At 38.3% G+C, this 9490-nt stretch overlaps 1 pseudogene across 4 annotated transcripts; it reads left to right on the top strand.

Moving 5' to 3' along the window:
- Positions 1-2458: 2458 nt before the first annotated feature.
- On the top strand, positions 2459-9073 carry LOC149208088 (mitochondrial import inner membrane translocase subunit TIM17-2 pseudogene; annotated as a pseudogene). Of its 4 annotated transcripts, none has more exons than XR_016252724.1 (3): positions 2459-2615; positions 2717-3602; positions 8542-9073. The product of XR_016252724.1 is annotated as a mitochondrial import inner membrane translocase subunit TIM17-2 pseudogene, transcript variant X2 (transcript). The 4 variants fall into 4 exon arrangements; XR_016252725.1 differs by lacking the exon at positions 2459-2615 and adding an exon at positions 2624-2642; XR_016252726.1 differs by lacking the exon at positions 2459-2615 and having other exon boundaries at positions 2651-3602; positions 8661-9073.
- The last annotated feature ends 417 nt before the right edge of the window (positions 9074-9490 follow it).

Genomic DNA, 9490 nt, shown 5'->3' with positions numbered 1-9490 from the left:
TGCTTAACTAATGTCTACTCTGTTGCTTATCTTACCCTGAACAAGTGGCCAGATTATAGCAGGTTAAGTCTCACTAAAAAGGAAACAAGCTATGTCATGCTTGGCTCTCATGCAACAGGAATGAAATAATGTATGTATGAAATGGGTCTATAGAGATGTAGATACTCTACCCCTACGGATTTGAGCCCCCCTCTACCCCCTACGGATTTGAGCTAGTTACCTCTTAGGAGGAAACGGGTGTTCTTAACCATTAGGCCTGCTCAAGCAGTAATAACATGTTAGGCTTGACCCTTTCCATTGAAGTGTAATGTCTAGAGAAGTTAGAAGGGCACAAAACCCATTCCCACAGTCCTGCAAGGTTACCAGCCGCTATTGAATCTAGCAATTAATACCACCATCCATCCAAAAAACCATGGAAGGGTGTGATCAATGTGCTAATGGCAACGTACTAAAATCCTCAGCTTAATGAAAAAGAATGTATTTTGTGTATTGAGAACATTCGAAGGGAAATTGCCGACAATATTTTCCCAAGTTTTGTTGCATAGAGTGTAGTGTTTGAAATTCAAAAGAATATGGAGTGGGAAGGAATGCATGACATATAGAAAACAAAAGTTCATAGGTTTAAAAACTATGTATAGAACCCACCCTTTGGTATGAATGGAGTTCAGAGACTATATGGGTAGGCAGGAACATATCGGAGGAATGGGTAGGCTACTTCCAGGAACAGATAGGAGGTCGATGGCCAATGGGTTTGGTTAACTGGAACAATAGGCTATTTCACCAAATAGATTGGAGGCTGATGGTCAATGGGTGATCGCTGATGGCCAAAGGTGAAAGGCAGGGGATAATTCTTTTGAAAGTTTGAGTACGAGAGTTTGTTTTTTGAGCCAAAGCATCAAAACACTTGGAATATCAGTTGAGCTGAGGAGGGTTTTGCGTTTTCCAGGTTTGGTTTCGTTTTGTTGTACACAGAGCAAGAGATTAATGAGATTAGAGCCAGGATAATCAGTTTCTGGAGCGGAATATCTGTGATTGAATAGTTGAGGAATATCATAAGCATTATATGAGTATGGGTTTATTGGTTTTGCTAATCAGAAAAAACCTAATATGAATTTGTTAACGAAAATTCTCCAAATCTTTGCACTGAATTATAATATATTTCGAGGAACAAAAAACCATAAACCCTTAAGAAATTGTAACATGCACAAATATCTTAAACATACCCATCAAACAAATATGAGAATCTGAAAAAATCCCAAACAGAAATCGAAAGCTAAACCTGAAAGAAGCCCCAAACAAAAATAAAAAATAAAACTCACCTGTAATAATAATTACAAAAATCCAAATCGGCTACAGTTATCCTGAGAAGCCCATGGAGCTGTGATTCTGCGTGCATTCCAGGACTAAACAACTGAGAATATTATCATTAAAAAAATAGCCCAAACACAAATAGAACTTAAATCTGAAAGAAGCCCCAAACAAAAATCAAACATAAAACTCACCTCTAATTATGGAAATCCAAACTGGCTACAACAGTTATGGTGAGCAGCATCTGGAGCTGTGATTCTGCCTGCACTCCCGGACCAAACAACTGAGAATATCAACATCAACAAAATAGAATAAAATTAACATCAAAAATACAAATACAATCATCAACTAATAACTTACATCCTCTTTTAAAGTTTTAAATAACAAATACAACCGTCCACCTCCACCATTACCCACCCACTCACAACATCCTCCGTCCTATTTTATGTTTCAAAATGACCAGCCAACATCTCACCCAGAGCTAAAAGAGAACAAGCCATCCAAAAAAACCTTAAAACACACAGAATAAATTAAACCCAAAAGAAAACGCAGTCTTGAGAGCACTAACCACTGAACTTTGAACAGAACAACGACAAAACTTTGAGCACCTGAACAGGGTATAGCAGAATAGAACAGGTATAGCAGGATAGTGAATTAGCACTGAATAACGGAGAGCAAAATTCATTGTTATGGCAGCAAGGCAGGTCGTGCACAGCAGAAACCGGAAGCATTATGGCAGCAAGTCGTGGAACAGGAAGCATTATGGCAGCAGGTCGTGGAAGAGCAGAAAGCGGAAAACAGGAGGAGCAGAAATCGGAAAGAAGTTTTGGTGAGGGAGGAATAGTCCGAGATAGTTAACCTGAACAGATGTCAATCAGAACATATAAACATATGCCACATGTCAATTAAAACAGATACCAGTTTGACGCTAGATGTCAATCAGAGAATCAAAAGGTAGACTACTAAACTCATTCAAAGAAAGGCCTATCTGCCTAAAAATAAATAAATAAAATAAATAAAAAAAATTTAATATTGTAAAAATAATAATAATAATAATTTTAATATTTAACACCACGTGGAATTGTTAATTTTTTTTAGCACTGTCCGTAAAAGCAATTAGAATTGCGGTCGCCAAAGTTCCTTAGAATTGTGTGTAATAATTCAATCCTGCCTCTGAAGCTCAACGCAGGTATGATGTGAGGGTTAGTGACTGACTGATAACAGATTGCGACTGTGCCGGTGAGCTATAAAGGAAGGAAACCCTAGCCGTCACGGAAGAAAGGGCAAGTATAGTCCTATAAGGAAAGGTCTGTATCTGTTCACGAGAAAGAAAGGTCAAAGAAACTAACCTTTTCGCAAGTCATTTGAGAGGCTTTCCGTTTATGCGTATTTGTTGGTGTTATTACAGATATAATATGCCATCAGGAGCTCCTCCTTCGATATGGAGAAGGTAAGGAGATCCTAAATAGCGGAATAAGTGGGAAATATATACAGAAGGGTTTGGGCTTCCTCTGTTTTTTTATAAGCAGGTAAAGTCGTTTTAAGTTTGAGACGCATGGGCACGCCGGAGACATCTCGAGAGCCATGCCCCGACCGAATTCTGGACGATGTTGGTGGCGCCTTCGGCATGGGGGCGGTGGGAGGATCAGTCTTCCATTTGATGAAGGGAATTTACAATTCTCCCAAGGGTGAACGGATTCTTGGCGGCACGCAGGCCGTGAGGCTGAACGCACCTCGCATTGGCGGAAGCTTCGCAGTTTGGGGTGGTCTTTTCTCGGCTTTTGATTGCTCGATGGTGTACGTCAGGCAAAAAGAGGACCCCTGGAATTCTATAATTGCCGGAGCCGCGACCGGAGGGTTTCTCCAAATGCGTCAGGGACCCCGGGCCGCTACCAGGTCCGCTATATTTGGTGGCGTTTTGCTTGCTTTGATAGAGGGTGCGGGGATTATGCTGAATAGGGTTTTGAGTGCGCAGCAACAGTTTCCGCCCATGGTTGAAGATGTGCCTAATATGCAAGGTCCTATTCCAGGATTTCAAGGCTATGGACCCATTCCTGCTAATATTGCGGGTCCTGGGGTCGAGTCAGCACAAGCCCCCGGGCAGAGTAGCTCCTGGTTTGGAGGATATAAAGGGCTTTTCGAGGGCAAGAAGGAAGAATCGCAGCATAGTAGTGGTAGTGGTAAGGCTGAGGTTTTGGAGAGTTTTGATCAGCCCAGTGCTCCGGTGCCCACTTTTGAGTTGAAGTGATTCGAGGGATTTTTGTATTTGTCTGCTTCAGCTACCAGCCTACCAGGTAAGGGCCTGAAATTCATCCCTTTTTAAAGTTATGAATGAATTATAAATCTTTATTTATTTACTTTTTCCCTTCAGTAACCATGCCACATACAAGTGAGAAAAAGGTGATGACCATTAAACAAGACTGGCATCACACAAAGAATTTGTGGAAGTGCTTTGCACTCTTCCATCTATTCATTATCTCAGTCAAGCGCAGAAGATCTCAACCTGGTAAAACTTATGCTTGTATTCCTCAAAATGACAACCTGATAAAATTTAAACTTGTATTCCTCAAAATGACGACCTTGTAAAATTTAAGTGTGGGTTCCTCAAAATTAACGAGAGTATGTCCAATCGGACATTATCCACTATTTGCTGTGTACCTCACTGAAGTGTTATCGCTGGGCAGTACTAGCATTTCTTTCATACCTTGTTTGCTGACTGTAGCTTATCATTTGTGTCAGTAAATTAAAATTTGCCACTGGCCTCTTTTTAACCATGTCATCAGAAAAAATCAAAGCATCTTGCATTCTGCCTTTCTTATAAAGCTTGATAGAGTTCGTATACTGTGATTTAACATATGATTGACCAAAGCCTTCTTCAGAGTATTCCATCTGTTTTACCTGTCGACATTGAAGTTGTATCAAGGTCATTATCATCACATAATCTCTATGTAGTTGATGCTTCTTGTATCTTTCCTTCATCATAAAGCATTTTGATGAACTTAAGACGCGAGACATCAAGCTCTGGCCCAAACAACAATATGTGGCAGATTGTGTACTGCTCTGTAATATACTAGGGCACTTATTGCCTAGTGTTTCTTCAGCACTTGCAAAATTCTTTTCTGTTTAGAAAATGACACAGGCTGTTCCAGTGTAAATATAACCTTCAGAAATTGATAAAAATTCTTTTAAGTTTTATCAACACAGCCAAACAAACATATAGTTCAATCATTACACAATTCAAAGTATTAATGTAGTCCAGTTCCAACTGTCCAGTATAAACTAACCAATTCCAGAACAGTTCCGAACAGTGCTAATCTAATTCAGACTTCAGCATAAATCAACTGATTCCAGAATAGTTCCAAACATTGCTAATCTAATTTAGAATCCAGCATAAATCAACCAAGTACCGAATGGTTCCAAACGGTGCTAATCTAATTCAGAACTAGACTACTGATGAACTCAAGTGAACCGAGTTACTTCTACTTGTGTGGGCGGTTCTGACTTCAGTATGAAAACCTCATCTTACTACAGGAACTGTCTGAGACGCAATGGAATCTCAGGGGTGGATTTCGAGTTGCTTCAAAGAGATAGTGAGATGTCTGAGAGGTGACTGAACTCCGAACTGACCTTAATTTGCTTGAAACACTTCCCAGAATCTGCCTCAAGGTTTCTGCAATGCCTCAGGAACTTCAGGCCTCTTCCACACAGAACTGTTTGACCTCAGTGAGGGTTTGGACTAGCGCGGAAGACCTTTCAACCTCGCTTTGAATGGTCACAGAATTGAATCTGTTCCATAATTTCGGCCTCTGAGTCTGTTGAAGGATTCTGTCCAACCTCAGGAATATTCAATCTGCTTCAAATGTATTCCTTCTGCCATGGAATGATATTGCATGGAGTTGAGCCTCAGCAAATTTCGATCTGTCCAAGATTTAGCCTTAGAGACAAATCGTCCAGCCTCAGGGTGACTCAATTGCCTTTCTACAGAGTCTTTCTATAAAATGACATCGCTGTTCCTTGTATAGAGAAAACTTTATTGCTAGAACAAAGTAGAAAGAGGAATTAAAACTAATTAGGGTGGAATATTTCACCACTGAAATTAGAAGAAAAGAGGAGGGGTCTTAAAAACCTCAGAGCTACAACTCAAGAAAACAGATGATTTGATTCCCAGTTGATGATGATTGATTTGATTTCAACTCTTTTCCATTTATAGATTTTTCATGGGCTCCAAAATGAGAGGGGTTGTGGGTGCAACCTCCAATTTTGGGTTTTTTAGCCCCAGTCGACTCAACTTTTGCCCAATGTTGCCCTGACATAGGAAAGCTTGGGGTTTTACCCCTTTATTGAGACTGTAGCCAAGGGGGTCAGATAGACTATTTTGTTCTCCATTAGTTCATCAAAATCCGTTCTCCCTCCCATGTGGCATCTTCTTCTTGCAAATTCTTCCATCTAGTAAGATATTCTGAAATTACTATGCCTCTTAGTTTCTTTTCTTGTATTGCCATGATTGCTTTTGGGATTACCTATAGTTGTCCCTCTTCATCCAAGGGGGGTGTGGTTCGATAGAAATAGTGACCTGCTGCCCGACAACCTTCTTGAGATAGGAAATATGGAAGACTGTAATAATATAAGGAGATTTTTGCCTTATTTGTTTATTATAGTAATTAGGGTTTTAAAAAATATTCCTTTTAAAATTTATACAAGCAATTCAATCTAATTCAAATAATATAATCTTTAATCCATAGTACTAATATTAATGTAAAATAACCCAACCGTCATATCAATACAATGGACAAAATCCAACAGACTCCAATTCACGTACAATCAATGCAACAGATATAAACCCTAGCTGACTCAATAGGTTCGCAGAAAACTGGACTTCTATGCAAAATTGACAAAACCTGACTTTTATGCAACACAAGAGTAAATATATTCCGACTATGTTACTTCAGATAAGCCTTGTCCGACTTGACATCTGCACAGAGAAAAACCGACTTCTATGCAACACATGAGTAAATATACTCTGACTATGTAACTTCAGATAAGCCTCGGTCGACTCGACATCTCTACAGAGAAAAATCGTCTTCTATGCAAATTGATAAAACACGACACAGGATCAATTATAATTTATATGTAGGCCCGTGCTTTATTGTCAGCCCCCGACTAAGTCAACGATTCGTTAATTAACTAAAGGTGTGTTCTGTAGTTCCATTATGAATACAAGGCTACGACTTCCACTTATCGTAGTGCAATATGAAAAAAACGCATTGGTTAGAGAGGCATACTACACCATTAATAAGAAGGAAGTACCAAGATATTAGTGGGAACCAGAGTGCCAACTATGCTACAAATGTTAATTATTTGAGTGTTGTGAGACCATTGCATGCATGGAAATGTTTGAGCTTTACACTTTCATATACCCATACATTTGAATAGAGGCTAGGTGCTGTTGTTTTCATTACAATGTGAAATGTCTATTGTAGATGTAGTTAGATTGGACGGTTAGAGATGTACACATTTTTGGCATAATATGGAAATGGAAATAGGAAAGGTTGAAGTTGTCAAACAAATAATTGTTCTTTCAAAAAATTTGAAGACAAGTTATTACAACACCAATACCACCATCAACGTGGACGCCACATGCTTGAGGTAAAAGAGGATCCTGAGACAACAAAATCTGTAGATGTAGAAGCACCAACTCCACCTCTAATGATGAAGAACACATAATCTCTCTCTTGATTATAAAATCTCTTTTAGATATGACCTCTTCATTTAGGTGAGAATGAATCTATAGAGGAAACAAAATCCACAGATTATATAATTTGTTTATGAAATGTACCTGGTTGTGAAGGAATAAATAAGTGTTTCAATCTCTGTTTTTGAGGTTCTTTGAATTGCTATGCGATCAAATATTAGCGTCTGTTTGTTATCTGTCCTTAAAAAGTATGCTTCAGTAAAAAGTAGTGATGTTCTGTAGAGTAACCTTCTGGAATGCTTTAATGTGAAGATAGTATTTTACCTACAAAACAATGGAATTGAAGAATGTGCTTATATATCAGAGTTCTGTTATTGCATCTTTATCTTCCCTACATGAGATGCTATTATCTTCCTTTCCCTGTATATTTCTCTGGACTGAAAGAATGGATTTTCTGAATGGCATGGCTGTCAAGATGTGGAGTTGTTTGTTGGTTTTACTTGGTATTCTCGAAGGGCTAGACTGAGACGTTTTGAATCAATTCTGAAGGTTGTTTTATTCATAGGCCTGCCAGTGCCAATAATTTTGTGTCCAGTTGTGGTTATCCGTGGAAACTTTCTGGCAGGCTTAGGATATGGTCTCGTTACACCCCTGGCAGTAACCTTTAAGGCTATTGGTAAGGGCGTGCTACAAACGTTCATATTTTTGTGGATATTGTTGCCTGTACGTTGTATGTCATAGATCATATTCTATTTATGATATGAGTTCTATAAAATCAAAAGTCATAGTCAAAGGGTTTGATTTCATCTCGGTGTTTCTCAATAGAGATTCTTTGTCAATACATCCATCTGCATTATAACCTGAATCCCAAAAGTCTTTGAGCAATTTCTCCAAACTTCAGCTTTCCATAGTGGACACACCATCACCTCTCTTCATTACCACTATAGGAATCTTGTGGGCTGCTTAAGAAAACTATCTTATGGTAGAATTCAATCCACTCATTGTGGGCTGCTTAAGAAAACTATCTTATGGTAGAATTCGATCCACTCACACTAACATATACTATATATAGACATACGGGTTTTGGCCAGTGTAGGGGCATTCACTGTCCAGTGTGTAAGTTCTTCAAATGGAAATGGAACAATAAAGCATATAAATATATTATGCTTCGTAATATTCAAAATGTATTATTGATCAGGATACTTTTGTTTATTAGTGTTCTAGTGTCAAAGGAAGAATGAATGTACTCCGATATGTCCATTTGCATTGTTTATCCTCTTCATTTGACGAGTACCATTTGGATGTATCCAAATATATTTGTTGCTCCCCAACTCAATTTATGTCACCATTTTGTTGCTTGGATGATACACGTAATTGATTATGCAAGTGAATGAGCTATTTCTTTGTAATCCTCCAACATATTGTTCTGTATGGAACTTCTTTATTGCTTAGAGATACTTACGAGGAAATTCTAGATTCCATAATGACTAGTATGACAGTTTGTATTGGTTTTCACCGAGTTACCCTTTGTTTTTTGGCAGGTTTAGAAATGCAAGATGTACCATAAGATGCAGTTGGTGTGATACATTCAAATTAAAGAATGTGTTTTACTGTGTTCTCCCACAACTAATTTGATATATGATTATGCCCTTAATTACAGATTCATTACAGCCAAATTCACTGAATCAAAGGTCTGGGATATTCATCATTCCTACAATGTTCTTCATGTGGCCTTACAGGATGCGCTGTGTACACATAATGTCCTTTCAATTCTGCACCTGTTTGAACTACTCTGAGTTTTAATCAGAGATATATGTTGGATGGAATAAAATAGGTACTGTGTTACATGAGCATATTGCTTCCTTCAACCTTAAATGGGTGAATGAAGATGCTTTTAGGTGCAGGTTTGTGGATGAGGCTTGGCATGCAGGTCCTACTTAATTTTTTATACTTGTCACAATTTAGACAAAAGTAATTGCAAGTTACTAAAAGCAGTTTTCCAATCTCTCTCCCCGGCCCTCAAGTTACAGAAACCAGCAATATATTTATTTAAGGGACTTGATATTTTCTTTATGGATTGTGATTTATAATAAGTATTGCCATATTTCCTTTTTGTTGCTCGAGGGACGTTTACAGTGATGACAGTTATTGTGTTTCATCAATACTTGATTAATTAGATGCCAAAAGAATTGTTCCTATGTATTACCTGTATATTCCATGCCAAGCATCTGCAAACTAAACTACTAATTTCAATGCATCATATGCCGAAATTGCTGCAAGTTATCCTGCATTTCAGAAATGTTAATGGCTGGAGGGGTTCCCCTTCAGTTGTTAACTCCAATGTTTAAACGTTCTCACTAGTTCGTTTTCCTGAAATGTTGCTTGTTTTGTTCAATGATGTCAAGAATTGCATTTCTATTTGAACTTGAAAAGCACAATCTGAAAGTAATAAATCATGCCTATTTTAGGGGCAAGCTTTTCTCATCTTTC

The sequence above is a fragment of the Pinus tabuliformis genome, chromosome 1_2, assembly GCF_031772625.1.
Source record: "Pinus tabuliformis cultivar Carrire ecotype Pingquan chromosome 1_2, CPIR1, whole genome shotgun sequence".
Taxonomy (NCBI): Eukaryota; Viridiplantae; Streptophyta; class Pinopsida; order Pinales; family Pinaceae; genus Pinus; species Pinus tabuliformis.
Note: the sequence above shows the minus strand (reverse complement) of the source record. Positions and strands in the feature narration are given on the sequence as shown.